Genomic DNA, 26,439 nt, shown 5'->3' with positions numbered 1-26,439 from the left:
ATGTATCATTGTGTAGGGGAGAACCGGGGCGAAAGTAACACGGGACGAAAGTAACAAAGCGATTTTCTCAGAGCCCTGACAACATTTGCATTCCAAGCTATGACAGCACGTTCAGCACACAACCCTTGACGGATATGCCAAATATCATGTGATTCCGTCTTCGTTTCCCGCGGTTAGGTCCGAAACGCAGTTTTCAAGTAGGGGAGAGCAGGGACGAAAGGATCATTTTTCAGAAAATCGTAATTTTAAAAGATGTTTAGACGGAGATATATTTTTGCTGTGGTCAATAACTCACAAGTGTGGTCTATCAATAGCAGGTGGTATTTTGTACAAATGTAGAACGACTACAGTATAATTTCACTTTGAACATTAGCTGGACATTGTTACTTTTGGCCCCATTAGGTGGGACGAAAGTAACAAACAAGTGGGTCAAAAGTAACACAACAATACAAGCTAGATTTTTTTTGTGTTACTCTTGTTTTTATTAAACATACCTGACTATGACCTTGTTAATATGTAACTGCAAACATATTTTGTCCTTTATTTTTGCAAAAAAAATATTAAATTACATTTTCATTTTAAATGTTAAAGTTCATCAAATGTTTCAAATGTAACATGACAGTACAAACTTGAATTGTTTAGAATATTTTTTATTTGCTATGTCAATCTATTTGATAGCCTACGTTTTTTCTTCAACATTATGAACAATATGAAAAATAAATTAAATTAGCATAAAATAGGGTAGAGTGGGGGAAAACGCCCCCCTGGGGTAAAACGCCCCCCACCTGTTTTTCACAAAATAAGCACTAGAGGGAGTCAAGATATATTTTCACTGTTGCTATGCACTTCGTTGACAACGGGGATAAACAAATCTCCTTGGAGAAGCTGACACCAGCGACGTATTTGAAGAGAAGAGGATTACATGCTAAGTGCTTTAATTTTCAGATATTAGTAAACAAGTGTTTAAGAGAATATTGTTCTGCAGGATATCACAGTGATGTATGATAGATGAATAGTGAAGTCTGTAGTTTGAGAGGAAATGTTATTTATAAGGAATATAATTATATCTTAAAAATTAAACATTTTTTTAAAAAGTCATAGCTTGTGGGGTAAAACGCCCCCTACGCTGAGGGGTAAAACGCCCCCCAAAGGGCATAGTTTCTCTCTATCATAATTACTATAACATATTAGATTATGTGAATGGCTACTGAATTAAAGTTTATTTATGTATGTATTTATTTATTTGTTTATTTAGTATTTATTTGTTTATTTATGTATTTATTTATTACAACACATTTGTTTGCATGGCTTAGTTATATAAATATAAATGGTAAAATTCCTGCGAATGGCTAATGAATTAATGTTTATTTATTTATTACAACATATTTGTTTGCATGGCTTATATATAAATATAAATGGTAAAAATGTGGATATTTTGGACATTCCTCAAATAAATATTAATATATATACATGTTGATACATTACTTGCCTTTTACTTTGAGAGATTAAAAACTATAGTCTGCTCATTTTGCTGTTCATCTATGAAGCAAACTGGTTGGGAAGAAAGGGGGCATTTTACCCCACCTTGGGGGGCGTTTTACCCCACCGCTGGGGCAAAACGCCCCCTTTGTACAAAAATATTTTCAGTCAAAATACTAATTAATTATGAAGGCTGTGCAATTTTAATATTTGGTGAATAGTTCCTGCCATAGTCACTCAAAACCGGGATGGCAATTCAAGTCACATTTATGTTTTGTTTCACTGTAATGTCACATTTTCCTTAAGGGGGGCGTTTTCCCCCACTCTACCCTATGCGTTATATATAAGTAACAGTGTTACTTTCGTCCCGACAGGAAGTCCTGACATTTAAACACGATTTACTTTTATACTGAAAAACTCTAAAAAAAGACAAACCTTCAGGGTGTGTAACAGCACTAAATAACCCATAGATTGATCATTAGGCCTACTGTGACACATGAAACAAGAAACACAACTTGTAATGAGAAAAAAAGTACAGCTTCATTAATTTACTTGCCGTAGGCCTAATCCAAATATTTTATTTAACTTTTATTTTGGTAATATTTAATATGTTTTATTTCTAAAAGCGATAAATAGTAATTTTCCTAATTCTGCATTATTAAAATGTTTAAAAATAACTTTTATCTTATAAAAATGTGTCCATAAATCTTGTGTCAATTCTGTTACCATACTTTGCCTTTAAACTGGTGGAATTATATCCAACAACTATGTAAGACCCAGGAAATGATGTCACTTTCCCTCATTGATAAGATCTGAATCACTGAAAGGTATGTGTGCTCTCTATTATTTAAATAAAAAAAGTTCTTACACCAAGAGTTATTTTTTTTAAAACGTCCAAATTGTTACCATAATACCAAAAAGAAAACAGAATTTATCGCTGATCACACAGTGGGATGTTTAAAAGTCTTTTAATCAGGATTTCATTAGTGCCATGTGCTCTTGGCATTTAAGCTAGTGAGTGGAATTTTTGGCTAAAAAGTTTAAAATGGTCAATTCTGTTCCCGCCGAACTCGGTTACAATGTTGAGTAACAATGCTGACAGTATGTAACAGAATTGACAGTAACAGAGTTGACAAACAATACTAAAGAAATCTGTTTTCGTTAAAAGTAAAAAAGGAACTTGTGTTTGGCAAGCACTGAATTATTCGTTTTCAAGATACTGGAAAGAATTTTTGTTAGTGAACAGTTTTTACCCTTAACAATTTGAAATGCAGAATGTAGCTCCAATTATAGAATCACTCGTGTGTGTGTGTGTGTGTGTGTGTGTGTGTGTGTGTGTGTGTGTGTGTGTGTGTGTGTGTGTGTGTGTGTGTGTGTGTGTGTGTGTGTGTGTGTGTGTGTGTGTGTGTGTGTGTGTGTGTGTGTGTGTAGGCCTATGTATATATTTAAGAATTGTGGGGGGAAAAGTTGGCATATAAAGTTCAAATATGAAGGCTAGTATTTTATTACTTATATTGAATATTGAACTAAAGGATTTTTTAATACTATAAATATTTGAATAATGTCTGTCCACCAAAAGTCAGACATAACCAACATGCAGAAAACCATTTTATTGACATGTTTAGAGAAACACATAAAGATGACCCCTGTAAACATTTGTTACTGTGTCAATGTAAAAAGTCATTTCTTCATTTTTTATTTTTTTATTTAATATATATGAATTATTATAATATATTTTTTCCTTTTTAGCTAATATAAAATGGTTAAGCCTTGAACCTCATAACTCTGTCACGTCAGTATATTTTAGTAGTAGACTTTGTATGTCTGTTGCTGGTTTATTTCAGTCTTACAGACCATGATACTAAGTGCAAGATTACTTTGTGTCTGTAGGGAATAGCATACTTGGCTAATGGAGGATGTATTCACTTTTCGTCATTGAAACTGTCTAGACAAATCGTTCATGCTTTGCAGGGTCAAGCTCTACTAGAACTGACTGCAGAAGCTTGTGACTCTTCAAGGTACTTACTGTAAAATAATCTAGACCACTGGTTATTTTGGAAAGATTTTGTTTTAGACTACTCAGATCCACAGGTATTATTTTACGAACTAAGACTAAATCATGTTTTACATAACCCAATTGAAATTTAGTTTGGTCACATGTTTATTTTGGTATGTTACATTAAGTAGTTCTGAGAGCTTTTGCCTCACAGACAGAAACGGGCTCTTTTAACAAGCTTCGGATCCTACTTTTGGGCCAACAGAACTGTGGATGCTCTGAAGTCACACTTTGTCTGGTGACAGTCTGTCAAGTGGATTGTGCTGAATAATTAATGGACAAGGCAGTGACAATCAGCACACAGGGGTCTGTCTCTATCAATCCCCCTTGATTGTGTTACCTGTTGTGTAATTGTTGTGGATAAAGTTGCATGAAACAAAAGTTTGGGCCAATGCCAATTAAAGATTAAAATGTGAATGTATAATATGTCAGTCTGACCTGGAACGCATAGGAACAATACTATAGTGTATACTGTATATACACTATATTGCAAAAAGTTTTGGGATGACTGCCTTTACATGTACATGAAATTTTATGACATCCCATTCTTAATCCGTAGGGTTTAATATGGCGTTGGTCTACCCTTTGCAGCTATAACAGCTTCAACTGGCTTTCCACAAGGTTTAGGAGTGTGTTTATGGGAATTTTTGACCATTCTTCTAGAAGCGCATTTGTGAGGTCAGGCACTGATGTTGGACGAGAAGGCCTGGCTCGCAGTCTCCGGAATTCATCCCAAAGGTGTTCTATCGGGTTTAGGTCAGGACTCTGTGCAGGCCAGTCAAGTTCCTCCACACCAAACTCGCTCATCCATGTCTTTATGGACCTTACTTTATGCACTGGTGCGCATTCATGTTGAAACGGGAAGAGGCCATCCGCAAACTGTTCCCACAAAGTTGGGAGCATGAAATTGTCCAAAATATCTTGGTATGCTGAAGCATTAAGAGTTCCTTTCACTGGAAATAAGGGGCCAACCCTTGAAAAACAACCCCACACCATAATCCCCCCTCTGCCAAACTTTACACTTGGCACAATGCAGTCAGGCAAGTCCCGTTCTCCTGGCAACAGCCAAACCCAGGCTCGTCCATCGGATCGCCAGACACAGAAGCGTGATTTGTGAAACCCATTCCATGAAGCTCTCTATGCACTGTTCTTGATCTAATCTGAAGGCCACACAAAGTTTGGTCTGTAGCTATTGACTGCAGAAAGTGGGCGACTTCTGCACACTGTGCGGCGTGCGCCTCAGCATATGCTGACTCTGCTCTGTGATTTTACGTGGCCTACTAATTTGTGGCTGAGTTGCTGTTGTTCCCAATTGCTTCCACTATGTTATAATATCACTAACAGTTGACAGTGGAATATTTAGTAATGTGGAAATTTCACAAGAAACATCAAGTAATACATTGAACTGAACATGAAGTTTTCAAAGTGTGAACTGTATTTTTTCCCCAATGCTTTAATTCTTTTTCCTGTTCCAGCTTGCAAAGACAACTATAAGTTAGTCAATCATAGGCTGATTTCCCAGTTTTAAGCAGAAACACTGGCTCGGAAATATTTATGCATTATTAAAAGGATTGTGTTTTCTTTCTCAATAGTCAGTCAATATGCAGTGATGGTTAGGTCATTAGATGGTTAGACTATCCATTGACTTCCTAATCTACAGGCTGTCAGTGTATAAAGTATCACTCCAGGTTTTTCATCTTGTAATCCCTTGCTCTGTTTGGCAGGGCTATGAGTACGTACAGTGACCTTAATTAATCATCCATAGGTGGCTGGCCCAGAATAGAGTGACATTCAAAAGGACAGAGGCCTGTGGATATGTTTCCTTTCATGAAGAGAAGCATATTGAGTTTCTCTATACACTCAAGCAGACGGGCGACAGTCAAAGAACCTGGCTTTGCCTTGTGTCACAGTCCACAATGTGTGACAGACTGGATAAGATCAAGCAGGCTGCCTGAAGACAGGATGTTGAGAATTACAAATCGTGACTTGCATGTTTTGGTTGAAGTCTCGTCATGTGAGCCTCAGGACCCAATGAGAACAATTGTTTTTTGTACGTTTCACTGGCGTACTAACTAAGCCACATGACTAAGGTCATTTGAGTAGGTCAATCCTGTAGCTCAATCCTGTAGCATCCTGTAGAAAGAGTAGGCTTTCCTGTAGCTCAAAAAGTAGAGCATGGCGCTAGCAACGCCAAGGTCATGGGTTCGATTCCCAGGGAAAGCAAGAACTGACAATGTAAAAATGTGTACCTTCAATGCAATGTAAGTCGCTTTGGATAAAAGCGTCTGCCAAATGCATAAATGTAAATGTAAATGTCAATCAACACAATCTTTTTAATTACCTCTCTACACACCAGTGAAAATGATAGCGATAGAATGTTAAAATGTCACATTCGATTGTAGGCTAATGAATAATGCACATTATAACACTAATGGCATGTAAATGAGTAGCACACGAAATTACATGGCCTATTCTTTATGCTTTACATAGCGTAAACACTTTGTCAAGCAGTCATACTGATAATGAAAAATATATAAAGTGAAACATTTTTGTATAACAAAAACAATCTTCTCCAAAAATGCTTTTCTAAGCTTTACTGAATACAAACTCTCTGGCTGGATGCGCTTATCTCCGTGCTTAGATTCATTCCAAGAAATTAATCTACATCTAATCTGGTGGTTACATCACATCTCTCTGGAGCATACTCAGGTCATCCAACTGTTTCAAAATGTGTCATTTCAGTACACATCCTGAGACAAAATCTTTTATAGGAGGTGTGGGTATTTTGCAATTGTCATATTGTGAAGAATAACGCTACCACATTATAGTGCTTCATAAACCAGTCATAAATTACACTAGACTTTTCGCTCCATTGACGTTTATTTCCAGCCATATGAATACGGGACATTGGAAACGCAAGCTTATGCGAAGAAGTTTTTCGTTTCAGTGTGTGCAAAGTCAGACCTCTGAATTCATTTAAAAAGATGTGCATCCAATAGAGGATCTAAAAGTCACAGATTGACCTCTTGATGTGAATTCAAAGATTACAAATTTCAAAGTCAAAGGTTTAAGGTGCAGTTGAGTGAAGTGAAAGTGAATTTGATGGTATATTTTTACACTTTGAAGTCACAATCAAAGTGTACAGTTCTTATTTTTATGGACTATTGCATTGTTTATTATTTTGTCTATTTTATTATTTTTGTAGCCCCCTGTAGTCAATAATTTGATCCCTTAAAAGTCATCTTTGATCATCAAAAGGACATTTAAATTTATTCATGCCTTAAAATAGATTGAATGTAACTCTACACCCTTGCTTCATTTAGTATAGGCCTATGTGAAACTATGAATATGCAAATGAGCCCCGCCTCCACTCACTTATACATGCTCTTCTACAAGTCAATGTATCAGTGTAACGGATTTCTACTGACGAGGCAAGTTGTTGGACCCAAGTGCAGTTTAATCAAAAATATCAAAACATAAAACAAAGACTTGGCAATACTCAAAACAAAGACTTGACATGGCTAAACATAAACCTCACCTACACAGCAGGTAACAACATCAATAACAGACCAAGACACACGGCAGACATGAGGGCTTAAATATACACAGACTAATGACAAGACAAGTGACACCTGTGAACCGTGATTAAACAATGAACCAATGACAGGACAAGACACAAGATCACATGAGGGCATGGGAATCACATGACAATGCAACATGACAAAACCAGGAAGTGAAAGAACAAGACAAACTTAGAAACATGACACTCAAACATAACATGAACATGATAAAACTAAAAACATAACCAAGAACAATGAACATGAACCAACACCAAAACACCCTGTGACAATCAGAATGGTATGTGTTTTATGTATCACTCTCTACAACATTGGACAAATAATAATTAATATGATTAGCCGTTTGCTTGACTACGTTATTAAACAGCTAATAATGTGTTTCTAATGTTACACAAACCATGTTCCTGTTCTCCATCTCAGAATCAGACAGCTGCCTTTTAAAATCCTTAGAAACGCTTTGAACATCTTAGAACGTCAGTGGATAAAGGCATATTGTTCATCATAACATCGTAATATACATCATATACATAATTCACCTGCTACATTGCTAAATGTACCCGATTCTTCATATCTACAGAAAAATATTCTGGGATAACCTGACTTCTCTTGAGACTCCCCTGCTTCGCAGCATAGTTAATGATATGCTAAAGCCCGCCCACACGTTGACGTGATTGGATACAAGGTAGTTTGTGTAAGAAACACTAGCGATTTCAAACCGCGTTTTTTGAGACTTTTTTTCACTGCAGTTTTAAGGAAAAAATACTCTGCAATGGTGTTGACTTATGAATTTGCACATGGTTTGTCTGAAAGCATATTAAAAACACCACATAGACAAATTAAAAACATAGAAATTTTAAGTCACAAAATCAAATTTTTTTCTAGCTTGGGAAGACATTACACCTAGAGATATGTCACAATAGGGAAGAAAAGACAATTGCGATTTTCATTGTGCTTTGTATACAGCAATTAAAATGTTCAACTTTAATGGTCCCTTGGTCATGAGCTTTGTATTCTTTTAAAAATATTTACACCAACAAAATTGAATGTCAAACGGTGAATGAACACACATTACCTGGAATCTAGAAGCAGTAAAACAGCCAAATCTGACCTACTGATTTTCACAGATTGACAAGCGACATTTGCTTAATCAAAAAAAACGTACAGTGTTAAGTCTTGAAACCTGTCCATGATTAATTTCTCTCCCACGGTGAAATATGCAGTGTGAAACATGAAACAACATACAGTAACCCAAGCTTTTGTTTCCGAGTTTGTAAAGTGTAAGGGCTTTGATATACTTATATAAGTTCTTTTTAGTTCTTTACTTATAGGGGTAAAACAAAGTTTGAAATACGTGAGCAGTGATATTCTGTTATCGAACATTCGATGACGCCCATTCTGTTGAGAGCGAAGTTCAGATGAATATGTAAATACGTGCTGCGCACTTTCCTCTCAATAACAAAATAAACACAACAAAATTGAGAAAACAGCAAGCATTTTTAAATAAAGCATTAGAAAAGCATCTGATCATAGCAGCGTGGATATTTTTGCAAAAGCTCTGCAATTCGGCACTCTAGTAAAGTCACATCATGTTTATTTATATTTCACTTTATACAATAGATTGCTTAAAATCAAGTTTCTTTACCATAATAAACATGAAAAACGGTGTCAGTGGCTCATTTCATTAGAAGGACAACTTCATTTTCTTATTTAAAGCAGTTGTGTTCATGATTTCACTCACAGACGTCTGACGGACTGAACAGGAAAAATGAAAGATTTCCACATAAAAGAAGGTGGAGCCTCCACGCACACCTACATATTACGTAATCGTCACGGACCAATGGCTAGTACAAAGGTGTTAACTTTCCGGAAAAGTTTTCTAGCCTTTTGAACTCCCAAAACAAACTCCAAACGAAGTTCCTTTTGGCCTGATTTTGTTCGAAATGACGTCACATCAGTTCGTTCTTCGATTTCGCTTGCCTTGAAGTATATCTGGGCCTCAAAAATCCCCTTTATATGTAGAGATGCAGTGTTCACAAATTGAACATGAAAGTTCAAAAGTTGTAGAAGATTTTAGCATGAACATTTAAAGTAAGTGACTTTAGGTTTCTATGTCACTTCTGGCTTACTATTATCACATTTGAGAGTTTTTTTTTAGTTTCCAACTGTGATAAAGGTGGAGCAAATTTGTTAATGTTGAGTATCAGCTAAGTGTGAGACATATCACTGATACAATTGCAACTGTCTCCCAGAGGACTCGCTCGTATAAATGCTTGAGAAGAGAAATGTTATTCTTAGCCCCTCATGTTCTTATTCACATAGACTTGATTTAGAAATGTGTCTCACTTTATACTTAAAGTGAGAGACAACGGTATGGCAAAACATTTAGATTGTCCTCATTAAAAGTGATTGTTTTTCAGCTTTATGCTTCACACTACACGTGGATCACTGTGAATTGTTCAAGTGTCTATCTCTTGCAAAGATTGGCCAACGCAAATGCCTAGACTGATTTCATGAGATGAACAGTCTGGCTTCTTTGAGATGAATAGAAGTTAAAAATAGACTGCAGCTGAATATGTTAGAAAAAAACCCACCAAACTTCAAGCCTGAATAATAATCTCGTCATGTGTTGGAAATTGACTTTGAGTAAGTGTGGAGAGGAAGTTGATTGCAAATACTGGCTCGGCCTGTTTGAAATGCGACCGCGTGAAATGCATCATCCGAACAGATGGCGGGCAGCAGCGATCCAGGCCTGTCATATTAAGCCCCAGCTGTCATGGTGAGCAGTACACTTCAGTTTGAATGCGCAAACACTCCCCACTGACTAAACACATGCAACCATCTAGTACTGTTACAGTGTGTACAGCTTTGCTGTCCAGATAATTGCATTATAATGTTCCACCTGCAACATTTTAGTTCATGCTTTTTGGTTTAAGTTTTTTTGCATCCCTCATGTGGACAGATGTTATTCTATCTGTCTGATTGTTGTTGGATTATCAGGCCTTTTGAGCCCTGTCAGCAAAAGACAAACATCTGGAGAGTCTCAGCTGAGCCGATTACTGTGTTAAACATACTGTATCTGAGGGTACTAAAGTCTCTTTCTTAGCTAAAAGCTTTTTCAAGTTAGTCCTTGTTGATCCTGGAACAACATTCCAATCAACCAATTAGATTTGAGGGACAGCTTTACAGTTAAAGGGATAGTTCACCCAAAAGTGAAAATTAGCCCATGATTTACTCACCCTCAAGCCATCCTAGGTGTATATTACATTCTTCTTTCAGACGAATACAATCGGAGTTATATTGAAAAAAATGGCTAATCCAAGCTTTATAATGGTATTGAATGGGAGCCCAAAATTTGAAGCCCAAAAAAGTGCATCCATCCATTATAAAAGTAATTTACATGGCTCCGGGGAGTTAATAAAGACCTTCTGAAGTGCCTTCCGTATTCAACTTATGAAAAAAGCGTAAGCGTTTTGAACTACGTGAGGCGTTTAACTTTCTTTGTAAATTGAATACGGAAGGTGGTCTGACGGAAACTAGATATTATACTTTATAACGTGTTAAATCTGGATATTTTTCTTACATAAACACATCGCTTCGCTTCAGAAGGCCTTTATTAACCCCCCGGAGCCGTGTGGATGGGCTCCCATTCACTGCCATTATAAAGCTTGGATTATCTTGTATTTTTTCAAGTTTAGGCTTACAACAAGGGTTGGGGCTTCTACATCAGTGTTATTCACATATCATTTCCCTCTGATTTTAGGGATAGTGGGGAATGTTGTTCCAGGATCAACAAAACATGTTGATCCAGGTCTTACTTGGCAAAATCACGGTGACCACTGGTGGCCCATGAGGACTGAACTTCTTTTCTCTTACATCATAGTATTCTTAGATACTAAATGTGTAATACTAAATGTGTTACATTTCTTTGCAAATGTAATATGGATGGGAATTAATCACAAGGATTCTGATTTCTACTTAAAGGTATAGTTCATCTAAAAATGAAAGTTGTGTCATAATTTTCTCACTCATGTCATTTCAAACCATTTATACTTTCTTCTGTGGGACATAAAAGAAGGGGGGGGGGGGGGGTGCGTCAGACAGAGTTATGTCACGCACGGAGATGAGAATGGTTTGTATGGACTTATCTAACTCTGGGGAATACAGATAATAAGCCAAAGTCCCCAAAAGATGGCTTGTTCCTTTAACATTTTTGATTTGATTTTAATTGCAATGACTTTAAATGCTTTTGAGGAAGATGTAGGTTCAGTAGTATAAGAGTGGTGCAGGAAAAACTGTCATTGAGTATTTTGGTGCAATGTTCTGCCGGTGTTGGAAGAAGAACATTCAAAAAACGTTAATGGAAACAAACATCACGAAAAAAAGAAAAAAAAAGAGTTACAAAACGGGAAACAGAATCCATTGTGTGGTGGTGTTGAATGAATCGGTTGAGTGAATGATTCAGTGATCTCTCATGACCTTTTAAGGAAAGTCGGTTTACTCTGCGGCATATTTGCAATGCCTCCAGGCACTTTTAATGGCAGTGTTGACTTACTAATTGGCGATTGGCTCTTTTATTTAGAAGGCAGGACTTGTTCTGCCATATTGCACTTTGCAGTTTTTCGCATTCATTATGAGATGAGTAAATCATCTTGGTATATACCATCATTTGTTTTGTTTGTGAATAAATCAGTGTTTTTGAACGAATCAGTTTATTGAATGATTCAAATGACTTGCTTATAAAAACAGCCACTCATCACCAACTACTCGCTGAACAATAATGGCTTTCACATCGGAGGAACCTTTTCATAGTTCCTAAAACTAATGCCATTAGTATACCTGCTTTTTGGCGTGTTCACATCGCAGAAACTGGGAACGATTTTAGTTCTAGGAATGCCTTTGGGGCTACCCAGTACCATTTAAAAAAAAAAAGCCTTCTACACACAGATTATAGTGTTATTTACACCACAAACTAACTCTACGAACATGGAAAACAGCGATAGATGGACCAGTCTCAACATTTACACTAAAGAGAAAATCCAATGCAAATTTGAGGGGACCCAGCAAAACATGATTATGTATTTCTGCTCAGCTAGCAACATTGGGCGTCAACCACACAGCAAACGCTTATACTTTTTTTTTCATATAGGCTATTGACTACTTTCATTGTATAACAGTTCTGTCCAATAACGTATTAGACAAAACTGTTAAACAGATCGTAAACTAATGAAGTGAATGGGGGCACTGTGTGCAGGCTCTGGCTTTCTCAGCGGCGTTAAAATAAATGTCCACTGTGCCTTCAAAATAAAAGTCCCAACAACAAACTTACGTCACTTCAGTGTTACTGGTGGTGCAAATGTCCTGCAGAGTTTAACTCCAGCTCTGAAAATAATCCTCGCCACTAATAAACAGATTGAAATTCTGTCTGGAACGTGCAAATACAGACAAGTGGACTGTTGTTGACTGTTTAGCTTGAAAAGCTTCTCTACCAATCAAATTCAAGGACTGTTGTATAAATAGAATATACAGAAAAGGCTATTGTCAACCTAATTTGTAATGAAAGTTTTTGTGGCATATCTATGAAAAATAATAATTTCACCCATTGGTTTGCAAAAATGAACAGAAAATGTGTTTATAGTAAATCCACTTACAATCACAGCAGTTGGGTACAACGTCGGCTAAAGACACACCTTAAGAAAAAATGTGCTAGAAAAAAAAAGTTGTTTGTATTAAAGTTTGATGAAGCAACAGATTTTGTTTATTTACACAAATACTTGAGCTAAAACAATATGTTTTTAATGAAGTTAATACTTGTTCAAAACAATCACTTTAGCAAAGTTTGTACTATTTTATGTTTATTTTGATAAATAAAATAATTTTTCTTCAATTAATATGCTTTTGTTAAAATATGTTAATATAAAAATATATTTTAAAAATACAGGAACAAAATTATTTACAGTAGTAGTAACAATACATAATATTTTATTATATGATTAATATCATATTTTTAAATATGATGGTTTCATTATAAATATGCTGATTATCTCTAAGGTGGACACCCAACTTAATATATGATATTTACCTTCTGAATCTATATATTTATTATTGTGTATAAATAATAGCCCCAACAGCATCCCAAATACCATACTTTTACACATTCTTCCGTTATTGAAAAACTGTTGCTTTAATTGCCTTGAACAAAACGAAATCATTAAAAGGACCTTTGGCTCAAAATATAATTATACATTTTATTGATTCTAATTTGCTACTTAAATCTACAACATTTAAAAAAACATCAACTATTAGAATTTATATTTGCGCTTCTGCCCGTGATCGAGTCAAGGATCAGCCAAATTTCCATGTGCATCTTGAAAATCAGATGTCTTGGAAAGTGCTGCGGCAAGTTTTTGTGCCATCCAGTGGTTTAGAGGAAAATAAAATCAAAGGCGTCTTTTCCCCCTGCTCCGCCTTTAGCCCCATTGTACCCTACTGTATGTTTAAACCAGAATTGTAAAGCTCATATTTTTGTACTTAAGCCATAAACTGGTCTAAATCATCCTTTTGAGGTGGATGGGCTTCTGGTCGTGTGTTGCCTAAGAGCAAGAGCAATAAACATTTTTGTGAGAAATATATTTGGAGGTCTCAGTGGAAGACAATATAATTAATCTAATATGCATTGTTTTCCAGCTAAGCGGCCAGCTCTGCTTACAGACACTTCCTGTTTACTTTAGTTGAACTTCCGCCACAATCAAATAAATGCAGTAGATCTGGCTGTATTTAGATGTCTGTTCTTTCCCCCATCTGCCTATCAAATCAGTCTGAAGTGGCTCAAAGGTCAGCTGCTCTGTGCCATAATGGCTTCCTAGCTCTGCTACAAAAGCTGCTCCCTCTTCCCTCCGTGGGTCCTCCGCCTCACCGTTGCCATGGTTTCTTAGGTTGAAAAGGGTGAGGCTGAAACCTGCATATCGCCTCCTTTAAGAAAAACAAAAAAACCTTTGCACAGATTACCATCTGCAGATGACATAGAGCTTCACAAAATCAGCCTAAGTGGCAACTAACTATGACATCACATTTGACAATATTAAGCTGCTAATGTGTCTGACATGAGAAATTTTTATCAATAATAAAACGGCCTGAACATCAAAGGGCATGTGATCGTTTAGCACCTGAGGGTGGGAAAATGCCATTTCTGTAAATCAGATAATTGCAGACATAAATAATTCAGGTCGTTTTTCACCGAAGTGTGTGTGTTTGTGTGTTTGTGTTTGTGTGTGTGTGTGTGTGTTTGAAGGTGACAGGCACACATTCATTCACACATCGTGACTCTTCAGGTCTTTGAGGGCTTGCTGTCACTGAGCATTGATCTGTTTTCCCTGCCAAACTTCCCCCGTCCCACCCACCTCAGAGCCTCTCAACGGGCCATCAGTCAGCTCGGGCTCCCGCCCATGGCTGCGTCGACAGCATATCTGTCATTTCCTGCCACGCCCCTGGGACATGTTGGCAGACCGTCAATAATAGCGGAGGAAAATCTCTCCTCGTCCAGCCAACCAATCACAGAGTTCTGAGGGACGTGAGCTGTAATTTTTGAAAAGCACACTGTGGGAATAAATTTACATTTGAAAGCGTTTAGCCTAAAATAATGGGTGCTAAATTCTCTTGAAAACATGCCTGTCCATTACAGGTGACTGAATAATGAGTGCATTTAATAGCACTCAAAAATTAAATGATGAAACAGTCTTCGCCTTCACAGAGAGAGATGGAAACATTTACTTAAAGGTCCCATGGCATGAAATTTTCATTTTATGAGGTTTTTCAACATTAATATGAGTTCCCCTAGCCTGAATATTGTCCCCAAGTTGATAGAAATGTTGATCGGTGTAAAACCGAGTTCTGGCTGTCTTTCTCTGCCTTTGAGAAAATGACAGGCCAGACTAACCAATCCTGAAGTCTCCTGGTTTGACGTCCAAGCAGGAACGGTTACCTCCCTTTCCTCCGTCCAGAGAATCTGGCACACCCATGCAAACGCTCGAGAGAATAGAGATCATTGCTTGTGAACGAGTGAACGCTGGCAGTTTCTCAGTGTTTGGATGTACAAATGAAAACAGAAGTCTTTTTTTCAGTTCCTTCTGATCTGTGATCAGTGATTTCTGATGTGTAGCTAATTATTTATTATTCGTGCACACGCAGCGGCTTCTCTCTCTCCCGACAGAACGGTGTTTTCGTGTTTTCTATCTTGTGAGTCAGTGTTTTTGTACGTCCTCGTCGCGTCTATCGGTTCTAAAATGTGCATACAGTCATGAGTTTCTGCTCAACATCGGCCTCACACACGCCGAAGCTCTGCACTGGCCGGTGGCCTTCAACATCCCCGACCCCCAGTACTGCATCTGGCCCACAGCGGAGGCACCAAACGCGGCGTGAGATTAAGCAGAAGGGGGGTAAGCGTGAGCATATTCGGGCTAGCCAGCTTTCCCCACAATAAACTGGATTACATTCGATTACTGCTGTTGTGTCTTTGTTTGCGCTGTGTACTCAACGCGCGTCACTGACGCTTTTATTTTATTTTAAAAATAAGGCTATTATCAACACTTACTTTTAACTCGTTCATCTCGACAGCTGTAATGGTACTTTGAATGTGTTACAAAGTTGGTAATAATGATGAAAACGGACTCGGTGTGACTGGGACTCGTGTTTATTCAGAAACTCTCAGATACAAACACAATAAACTCGCGCTGACTGACAGCGCTCTCATAACTCAGTAGTTACTATAAATAACTTTGTTAGCAATCGCTGAGCTCCTTCTCTGGTACATTAGTGATGTCCGGTTCGCGAACGATCTTTCTTTTGAACCAGTTCTTTTTAGTGAACCGAATCACTTCACCAAATCGGACTGAATCGTTCTAAACGGTTTGCGTCTCCAGTCAGCGCTGATCCATAATTTACTAAAGTTACTAACTTTCTGACATGAGTGACAGCCCCTCCGACTAGAAATAGACTAATAACCTGAAGTATATGCTGTAACTAAAACAGTTCAGACATGCTGAGAACTGATGTGAAGTGAACTCAGGTCCATCCGTCTCTCTGGCAGCAGCTCGTGCCTGCTCGTGCCTCGTAGACCTCGTTAAACCACGCCCCCTCCGCTCATTTAAAATGCAAAGATGTCAGCCAATCACAACAGTGGGCGTTTTTACTGAAGTCTCACAGCAGACACGCCTCTTGAAGCAGGGCATTCAGCCACAGGGCAAACAGCAGAATAGAAAAAATGCCTTTTATTTCTAAATTATGACATTTTATGATGTAAAAGTCATACTAACAATATAAGTACACCTCAGGAAACATTATAAAATAATAGAAAAATGCCATGCCATGGGACCTTTAATTTAATAATAATTTTTTTTAAAGTCTACACCAAATGGCATTGGCAACCCATTTTACTTTCATAATGTGACATTTCTGAGTAAAACATGAATTCTTCTTTGGAAAAGCGTGCGATGATAATTGATGATAAGATCAGGAATGCGTATTAACCCTGCTGTATTATATATGCAAATTTCTTAGGCCTCTAAATGATCAACATCAAATCAAAACTTTGCTGAAGATCCTGTTGTACACAATCTACTACATGACTAAAATGCCTTTTAGTTTAATCAAGCCGTGGTTAATATTTTTTTGCCGTGAAATCTTTACAGATTTTTTTTTTAGAATAAATTTTATTGTGATATTTCAAGATGTTACTGTACTGAAGCAACTTAGATTTACTTTTAGAAAAAAAATATGTTCAAATGTATCAAATATGATACATTGGGCTTTTGAGGAACGTTTATTTGTTAATCTCTCAATCATTATTGTATCGCATTGCATGTTTTGCCCCAACAATAAAAACTACAGAGCTTTGATCATAAAAGCATTTAAAAATCATATTACTAAAATGGAACGTTACGATTTCCATCTTAAAATGGAACGTTACGATTTCCGACTCATTTCGCCAGAACGGGTCAAATATGTAAACTTGTCTGAAGGTTCAATAAACCGTTCCAGAGTTTGACTTTATATGTCAGGCTTTAGGGCTTTAAGAAGCAAATAGGGTCAGTTTCATGTCGACTGAAATAAATAAATTGTTAAAACTATATGTGTCTTGCCTTCCAGTTTACTCTGACATTTCTAGCTCATGTTGAAGTGTCACGAATGCTCACGATGCTTCAGAGTCTTTCCTAAGAGGTTCACATTGAAGGTACACAATGATAAATCTCCAATTCTTTATTTCTTTCCTTCTTTCTCTGTCTCTCTCCTTGCTTCTCTCCACCACCTCTGTATCTGGAGAACTTTCTCCTGAGCACTTCTTCATCCTCTCTGTGCTAAGTATAGCAGTCTGTTTACTTACTTTGTTCCACTTTCCTCCTTACTTTCACTGTAAGCTCTTTTCCCGGAGTTTTACTGGGCCAGCAGTGATGTACAACTCTTTGCCGTATAACTTTGGCCTGATATACACTGATCTTTTTTTCTCCCCTCATACCTTCTTCATCAGTTTCCATTGTATATAGCTCTTTTCAAAGAAAGGATCTTCTGTTTTCTTAGCCACATGAAGAGTGCTCGGTGACGTATGATGTGTTTTTTTATGGAATATAGAGGTTCAGCAGACGTTTACATGCTGTAAACAGAGCCCTTTGTTTCTGCAGCTGTACATCCAAATAAGACCAAGGCTACAGTCTGACAATGATGCATTACTGTAATATGAATAGCACGTAATATTCAGAGCTGAGCATGAGATGCAAAACTGACTGGAGTGGATAAATCCACAACATAAATAAAAATATGCACGACCTTCATTGCATACGGTATCAGTCAACACCTTTGATTCTAAGAATCTTGCTCAAATGCGTTTATATATATATATATATAATTATTATTATTATTATTATTTTTTTATTCAATTTAATTATTGTTTTAAAGTCAGACCTGATAGTGAAAAAGTAGCCAACAAATATCCAGCGCTACTCTGTAGTGTCTATTTACATTAAATTGGAATAAAATATGAATGTATAAAGTATAATCTGAAAAAATATTTACTTTCTATCAAGTACATTTTTTTTCTGTCAATAGAATAAACTAATTTATGACTTCCAAGCAGTGTCTAAAAAGCAGAATATGGAAAATAAACAATGTGCAGGTTCTGCAAACTTCTGACTGATGCCGTTTGTTATGCATAGAACCTTTTCAAAATTGTGCTCTACTTCACTGTGGCTGCTGATTATCTTTTTAATACACTTGATGGACTATGTTCTCGTCTATACTGCTTTGTAAGGCTGTAATTAGGACTTGTCTGGGTCCAACTGGAAACTTGAGAGGGGCTCATTATCACTGGTTGATGTATGGTGTGTCCATTGATTTCTGCAGGGAAACAGCAGTGCGAGCCATCCAGTCAAGTGTCCTATTAATGCTGGACCACCTGCTGGCCACCAGGGGCGCCTCAGCCCCAGAAATCAGCAGCACATGTTGTTCTATTTTAGCAGCTGCTTCAGCCTGTAGTTTGACAGGATGCATTAATCTCTGAACATTAGAGTTGAAAAGCTGATATAAAGTACAGAATTTCTACAGTATTTTTTTGTGGCATTTCTACAGTATTTTATAATAGCATATTGGTGTAGAAACAATTTTCACTCATATGAAATAGTATTCAAATGCACTCCAATAATCTTTGTTTTATTTAAAACGTGTGTATGCATAAGACAGTTCAAGAAATGCAGTCATCCATCTCATTTAAATTAAATGCACAGTAAAATATGTATTAAAGTCAACATGAAACCTACTTCAGTTTACTTCAGTTTATTTATAATGCCTCTTATTGTGAAAGATGCATCAGTGCATTTAATAAAAAATGTAGAGTTCTTCATAATCTCTTATTTTGAATCCCACCCTTTCACAATTCAAACAATTCCTGGTGGATAAAATCAAGTCCAACTCAACATTTATACTTAATGTAAGTGTTTCATTACAGAAGTAAAATGGCTTGCAAAATGTTGTATAATGATGTGGCATAATAATGTGAATACAAGAATAATGTAATATAATGAATAATATAATATAAAAGTGTTAGCATCCATATGAATGAACATTTACTTAATGTAAATGTTTCCTTACAGAAGCAAAATTGGTTGCAAATTGTTTCATAATGATGTGAATACAAGTATAATATAATATAATATAATATAATATAATATAATATAATATAATATAATATAATATAATATAATATAATATACAGTCAAACCAACATTCAGACACCTTCAACATTTTCTCACATTATCACAGTTTTTTCGCTATAGTTTAGAAAATGGTAATAAAATATGACAAGAAGTCAAAGTTTCAGAACTGTGTCAGAACAAATTCATCTTGATAATGTCAGATAACTTTGGTAGAAAGGAATGTAATGGATTACAATCAACCAATCAGCTGTTAAATTTAAGTACACAATTAGATAATACCAATTTAGGTCAACCAATGACCAAGCAATGCGTCATTTTGTTCAGTCTGTGGTGTAAATGGTCGTATTAGCAATTAAAGAAAAAATCACTTAAGCAAAACATGCTCAGGTCAAAGTGTCTGAATAATTTTGGTCCCAAATTGGTATTCATTTTACTGGTAGTCCACTGTATGAAGAATTTTTAGGTATAATATGTCTCCGTTTACTTTATTTTGGTGTCCTCACTTTCATAAATTAACTATAGTGTCCTGCACCCACTAGTAAAAAAATTATATCTGGTGTCTGGTTTGACTGCAATAAAATATAATATAATATAATATAATATAATATAATATAATATAATATAATATAATATAATATAATATAATATAATATAATATAATATAATATAATATAATATAAAACTGTTAGCATCCATATGAATGAATGGTTTTTCAGAGTGAAGTAGATAAAGTAAGCTCAAAATGAAACCATACCTGACTTTCCTCTAATATAAAACAATTTCTGGGTTCAGAGTAAAACTATTTTTACTCTCAACATTGAAGAGGATTGATTGTGTCAGTAATGAGTGTGTCAGCGGCGGATCCCGAAGGCTCATATTAATGAACAACAGGAATCTTTTTGTCCATTGGGTCATCTCATGCAGGAAAAAAGACCAATTTCCAATTAGAATGACTCAGGAGTCGAAAAGCCCCAAGCAACGCTTTATCTTCCACAGGCTTCAGGAGTGTGTGTGAGAAAATGATTAGTCTTTCCTAGAGGATTTAAAGATGACTAGAGCTTCCATTTTGTTGGTCCAAAAGTCTGAGACCCATATTGTAAATTTAGGATTTTTCACATTTGAACATGGAAATGAGCAAATAATTGTTCATTATGACATAAAATAACATTTAAGATTCCACAAAATGCTCTTTAGAGCATTATTACAGATTAGGCTGATAATATAATTGGATGTTTTAAAAACTGTATTTATAACAATAATAAAAATAAAGCAAAATAGATTCATTTTTCTTGTATAATTCTCGACTTTCTGACCTGTATGCAGCTATAATGTTTTAGGAATATTTCTTTGAAAGGGAAAACTGTACTCAATGCAATCAGCAGGGGGCAGTGCAATCCTCCAGGATGCTGAGAACATCCTTTTTTTTTATATGGAATGAATAACTGTAATCTGTCGTTTGATGCCATTTGAGCTATAATAGAAGAGTATGTGCTGTTCATTTCAATTACAATGCAGACAGTTTAACCAGTGTCGATTTAACAAAGCCGAAGCAGTAGTTTAATAATTCAGAATATACCGTCAGTTTGAAATATACACCGATAGACAGCATCCTACATTTCTTATACCATTATGCAACATTGTGGAGTAGTAAAACCTATGTAATAGTAACACCTAAGCAAGATGAAGATGAAGCCATGTAGAATTAATGTGTTGTGCCACACAAGTTGTCATTTATTGACTCTGAAATGATAGCAGAGGGTCACTGGGACCAAAGGGACACAAACCGACCGCTCAGCCTTTGGGTTTGATTGCTCTATATTCTCTCATGAGACGGTAAAACAAAAACCTCTGGCTGAAATTTGAATTAATTTCCTCTGTCATTCTGTGTACATGGTGACAGTGAGGAGAATTATTTTATATAACACATAGGCCTACTGTGCAAATGATTGATGAATTATGATAAAATATAGCCTAGTTACTGCAATCAATAGCCTGTTGAAAAATATTGAGTAACACTTTATTTTAAGATGACGTAGTTACACATTAGGCCTACTATGTGTACTTATTATAGTAAGAACAGTAAATGATGCATAATTACAAGTAACCAACCCTAAATCAAACCCTAACCATAACTCTATAGTAAGTACATGTAGGTAATTCATATTACTCAGTACTTATTTGAGCTAGTACAAAGTAACTTCATCACCTGAAAATAGTGGGTTACACTTTATTTTAAGGTGTTATTGTTACAGTGTAATTACATATTTAAGCACTGAGTAATATTATTTAACAACATGTACTTACTATAGGGTTAGGGTTAGGGTTAGGTCAGGGTTTGGTTTGAGGGTTAGTTGCATGTAATTATGCATAATTTACTGTTATTACTATGGTAAGTACATGTAATATGTAACAATGACACTGTAAAATAAAGTGTTACCAAATAGTGTTACCAAAACTAGTTTAGTATAAATAAAATCTACATCTAATCTACATTATCCCATGCATGTAAATGCTGTGTATGTTTATGCTCATTAGAGCTTTGTGTCATAAGCTTAGCAACATGCTAATGCAATCATTGAAGGGACAAGGTTTCAAACACAGTATAGTCATTTCATGCTAATGTCCTTCTCCTGCTTCCTTCAATTTATTTCAGCCATCATTTCGTTAATGTCATGTCTGAGTCACAGCTCTCATGTTTTAGAGATCTCGGAAAGCACACTTCATACCCTTCCTTAAAACAGCCTGCAATTTCATGTTTCATGTCAATGACGGCACAGAGATATGAGGAAGGCAGGCTCTTATGACACAGATGACACTGGTTCTACTCGCGATTTTGTACGCCGTTAATCGCCATGGCTTTCAGGTTGTTATTTTGCTATGCATTTGCAAAACACTTCAACTCAATGGTTTCCAACACAGCTTATTAATGAGTCATCAGGTGTGATTTTATGGAGATGAGATATGGATTATGCTGATATTCTACCGATTGTGTGAAACATCGTACCAGATGTATTTATCTCTCGGAATAATCAGATCGATAATATGAGCTGGTGTAGAATCAGGGTTATGTGCCATTCATAAATGCTTTTTGAATTCTAGAAATTTGAATTTATTTTGAAATGAGGAAGCAAAGAGAATTCAAATTTTAATATTGTATAACTGAAGTTTGTAAGTGTAGTTTATACACAAAACAGAATTATTTAATATTAATAATAATCAGTTTTTAAAGTGCCACAAATTGTTATACTATTTCATATTAATTTTAATATTATGCATATAATTTATTTTCCAAGAATCTTCAAATTTACATATTTGATATAATCAATAGATTCATAGTTTGATGATGATTGATAAAGTTTATGATCTGATATAAATAAAATTAATATAGTAATCTGAAAATGAGACATTTTCACATTTTATGGTGCTTATTAGTCTAAATCAGGGGTGTCCAATCCTGCTGCTGGAGGGCCACTGTCCTGCAGAGTTTAGCTCCAACTTGCCTCAACACCTGTATGGAAGTTTCTAGTATGCCTAATAAGACCTTGATTAGCTGGTTCAGGTGTGTTTAATTGGGGTTGGAGCTGAACTCTGCAGGACAGTGGCCCTCCAGGAGCAGGATTGAACACCCCTGGTCTAAATCAATTATATTTAATTATCAATAATTTGTTTATTTATGTTATGTTTTAAAGTCGGCATGGACTGGAAGTTGCGATTGTTATTTTTTTCCATATAGTGACATATATCTGAGTGAGACGGCTTCTGAAATTATAAAAAATGTAGGATGGGGCTTGATTTCGTCCTTCTGGAATTGATTGGATCGTTGCAAGTTGGGCGTTGCTAACAAAATCGAGCCAAAAACAGACCGCGATAGCCCCGCCCTTGCGCCATAGCACATGACAGGAAGAGAAATCATTTCGAGGGGGGAGGGAAGGTTAACATTTTTTTATTAAAGATTATGAGGGCACATCAATTAAAAAAAAATAATGAAGTGCACAGATAAATCATTTATAATAAACACCACAATATTACATAAAAAAAAGAAAAGAATTGTCAGTTTTGATTTCATGGTGATTTTAATCATAATGTGGCCAGTTTTACTCAAACTGTGTTGTGTGTAGAATATGTGATGTGCCATCAGTATGTGGGTTTACATTACAACTCTTGCACACACAAGAAAATAAATGATATTTATCAATCATCATTAGATGTGTTAAGGCCTGTTCACACCAAGAATGATAACTATAACGATAACTATATTAGCGTCCACACCAGGGGACAAAATCATTCTGTTCATTCTAAGCGCGTGCTTGTCTGCCACTTTAAAGGCTCGAGCTTGTTACAGCAGAATGGATTCTGATTGGAAATCCGTTCATCAGCTCGATAAAATCGTTCTGAAAGTGATTCCAACGATATTGTTTCTCTGTGCTCTTATCGTTATAGCTGTGGTGTGAACTATACCTTTATCGTTATCTTTATAGTTATCGTCCTTGGTGTGAACAATGCCTTTTTTATGTGTCCCCATGTCTCGAGAGTCAGCATGAGAAACACGTGTGATCACTTTATCAATAGATCACTTAATTACTACCAGCTTACCAATAAACTAGGACAATGGATGCAAATCTGTTGCAAAGCGATAATAAAACATCAAAGCATTTGAGTTGATATCCACCCCTCTGGTCATAAAACAAAGCAGTATAAGCAGAAGACTATGTAGATCTAGAAATGGGGAAAAGGTAAAGGAGCTGTTTTAGTGCTTAGATTAAACACCTGATTGCATCAATGATTTTGATTTCTTCCAGTGAGCAGACATACATTACAGAGACTCCTGTCAAAGTATATCATGTGGAAGCATCACATGTTATGTGAAGCATTATATTTGTGTACAAACATCTGATACATAAAAGGATTTTTCATGCTCATTCTACTGTAGATCATAAATGTCTCAAAGACATCTGCTGAACGTCAATCTATCATCCGTCAGGAAAATGCAATGCTGCAGATAATATGACTGCATTTGTTTGCATATCTCAGACCGACTGTCAAATCTGTAAAAATTGTAGGCATGTTTCGGCGACTCTTTCTGTAAATTACATCGTTACTGTATGTCAGTAGGTGCACAGTGAGTGACTCCCTTTATGAGAGAGTCCTTTCATTCAACTGATTCACCTAAAAACAATGCTTCATTCAAGAACAAAACAGATAACGGTCATTATAAATGAGTCCTTGAGGCATTCACTCAACCAGTTTGTTGTTTGGCTACATCCGAATTGGCATAATCTCTGAGGGGTATACTTATTTTGAATAAGTAATTACTTCATGACCATTAAAAAAGTATGTTCTAAATGTTTGTAGTATGAATGTAATCTGCCATGTTGTCATGTGACCTACCAGAGTCAGTTCGCTTCACTGGCTGTGTCCGAAATCGCATCCTATACCCTTAAATAGGGCACTATTTGAGTGGACATCCTTTTTTAGTGGTGTCCAAAACCATAGTGGACGTTATTGTGTGCACTCATTCAGTCCCAACATGCACCGCAATAACAAATGTACAACTGATGTATTCTCAACGGCTAGAGCATACCCATAATGCACTGTGAGAGCCGCGCGCTGAATGAATTCCCGCGTCTCGCCAGAAGATGGCACCCGCAGCCGCTAGTTTGCTATGTTTCAAATAATTATTAACCAGTAAGCACAAACTATGCAAAAGCGGCAGCCCTTCCTGTGCACTCAGTGTCCGTATTCGCTCACTCTTTTTCATTCACTCACTCAAATGGACTATATTAGTGGAGTAATGTAGGGAATAGTGAATGAGGGTATAGGGGGCGATTTTGAACACAGCAACTGACATTCACAAATCCTCTCCCATGGGATAGTAAAGTGTCCATTGGATGCACACTTCATAAATCGGGGTTCTTTTCGCCTACTGTCTATGAATACTGTGAAATCGGTCATACTACTCTTTTCACATACTATTTTTTCGCCTACTACATATTAGGGAAGAATGCTATTTTGGATGCAGCAGTTGATTCATTTATGAGAAACACCATACCATTACTCCGGTGTTTGGTGTTACAGTGATTCTGTTTTTCTTTGTAACTATATACATTAGAGCAAAACCTAGAAAACATAACTGGCAATTGTGTCTAAAATGTAAGTTACTCAATATTTATTACTTTTGGTTTATTGAAGTATTGAATAAAAGCAATGTCACGCAGTTGTGTGCGTCAGAAACAGAGCACCAGCATTGCTAGTTTTGACGTGATGTTTTCAAATTAGTAGCGTTGATTTAGACCAAGCGTGCCACACAAGTCCTGAAAAGTGAAGCCAAAGTTTCTCAATCGCCCCCAGGTGGTTGGTCCCAGTATAGCTCATAAACCCGCCCTCTCTGTGTAATGTAATGGGATGTGTGACAAACTAAACAATCGATTTAAAGATTGACAGCTTCTTTGAGCGAAGTAGTCACTGAGGCACTAACAGACTTTTTTCAGGAGGAGATTGGAGCTTCGACTTTAAATTATACATTTCCATAACTGTTTATTTCACACGACATAATGAGTTGTTCTGCAGTAAACCGTACTAACAGATACTGCGTGAGTGTGGGAGGGGTTTTGATATCGCGGCTCTACTTCCTTCTTCCTGCGCAGACTCCCAAATCAGCGCAAGATGTCAGCGTCATATTCGGACATTAGTGGCTTCAGTGGAAGATAGTGAAGGCGCGTCGTCCATATTTTTTTACGGTCTATGATTTGAACACATCTTTTAAACTAATGGCAGATCCTGAATCTATAGAGTTAGAAAGTAGTTACACACAAAAGAGGGTCTTTGGGACAATCTTTTTTTCTTTTCTTACTTATTTACATAAACGCTGTCATCCCTGTGGGGGGAAATAGTAGCTCAAACACTGCATTCACAATACTCAATAAGAAAATAAATGTATTATGTCTTGATTGAACGGTGTCTGCATGTTTTAATAAAATGTTTATTAACATAACCATGTTGTACTTTGCACATTTTCAGTACCTTTTAATTGTTAAGAAACATTTCGCCCCCTGATGACTGGTACGCACTGTATGATTTTGGGCTGTCTCAGACAAAAGTTGGCCAGTCATGGCGATATCTGTGGTCGTGG

The 26,439-nt window shown here is 36.4% G+C and overlaps 1 protein-coding gene across 1 annotated transcript in view; it reads left to right on the top strand.

Moving 5' to 3' along the window:
- Positions 1-26,439, top strand: part of dpp6b (dipeptidyl-peptidase 6b) — a 174,686-nt gene that overhangs the window by 1,118 nt on the left and 147,129 nt on the right. The window lies entirely within an intron of this gene.

Source organism: Gobio gobio, assembly GCF_949357685.1.
Source record: "Gobio gobio genome assembly, chromosome: 6".
Classification (NCBI taxonomy): domain Eukaryota; kingdom Metazoa; phylum Chordata; class Actinopteri; order Cypriniformes; family Gobionidae; genus Gobio; species Gobio gobio.
The sequence above is the reverse complement of the archived record's forward strand: the minus strand, read 5'-3'. Positions and strand labels throughout refer to the sequence as shown.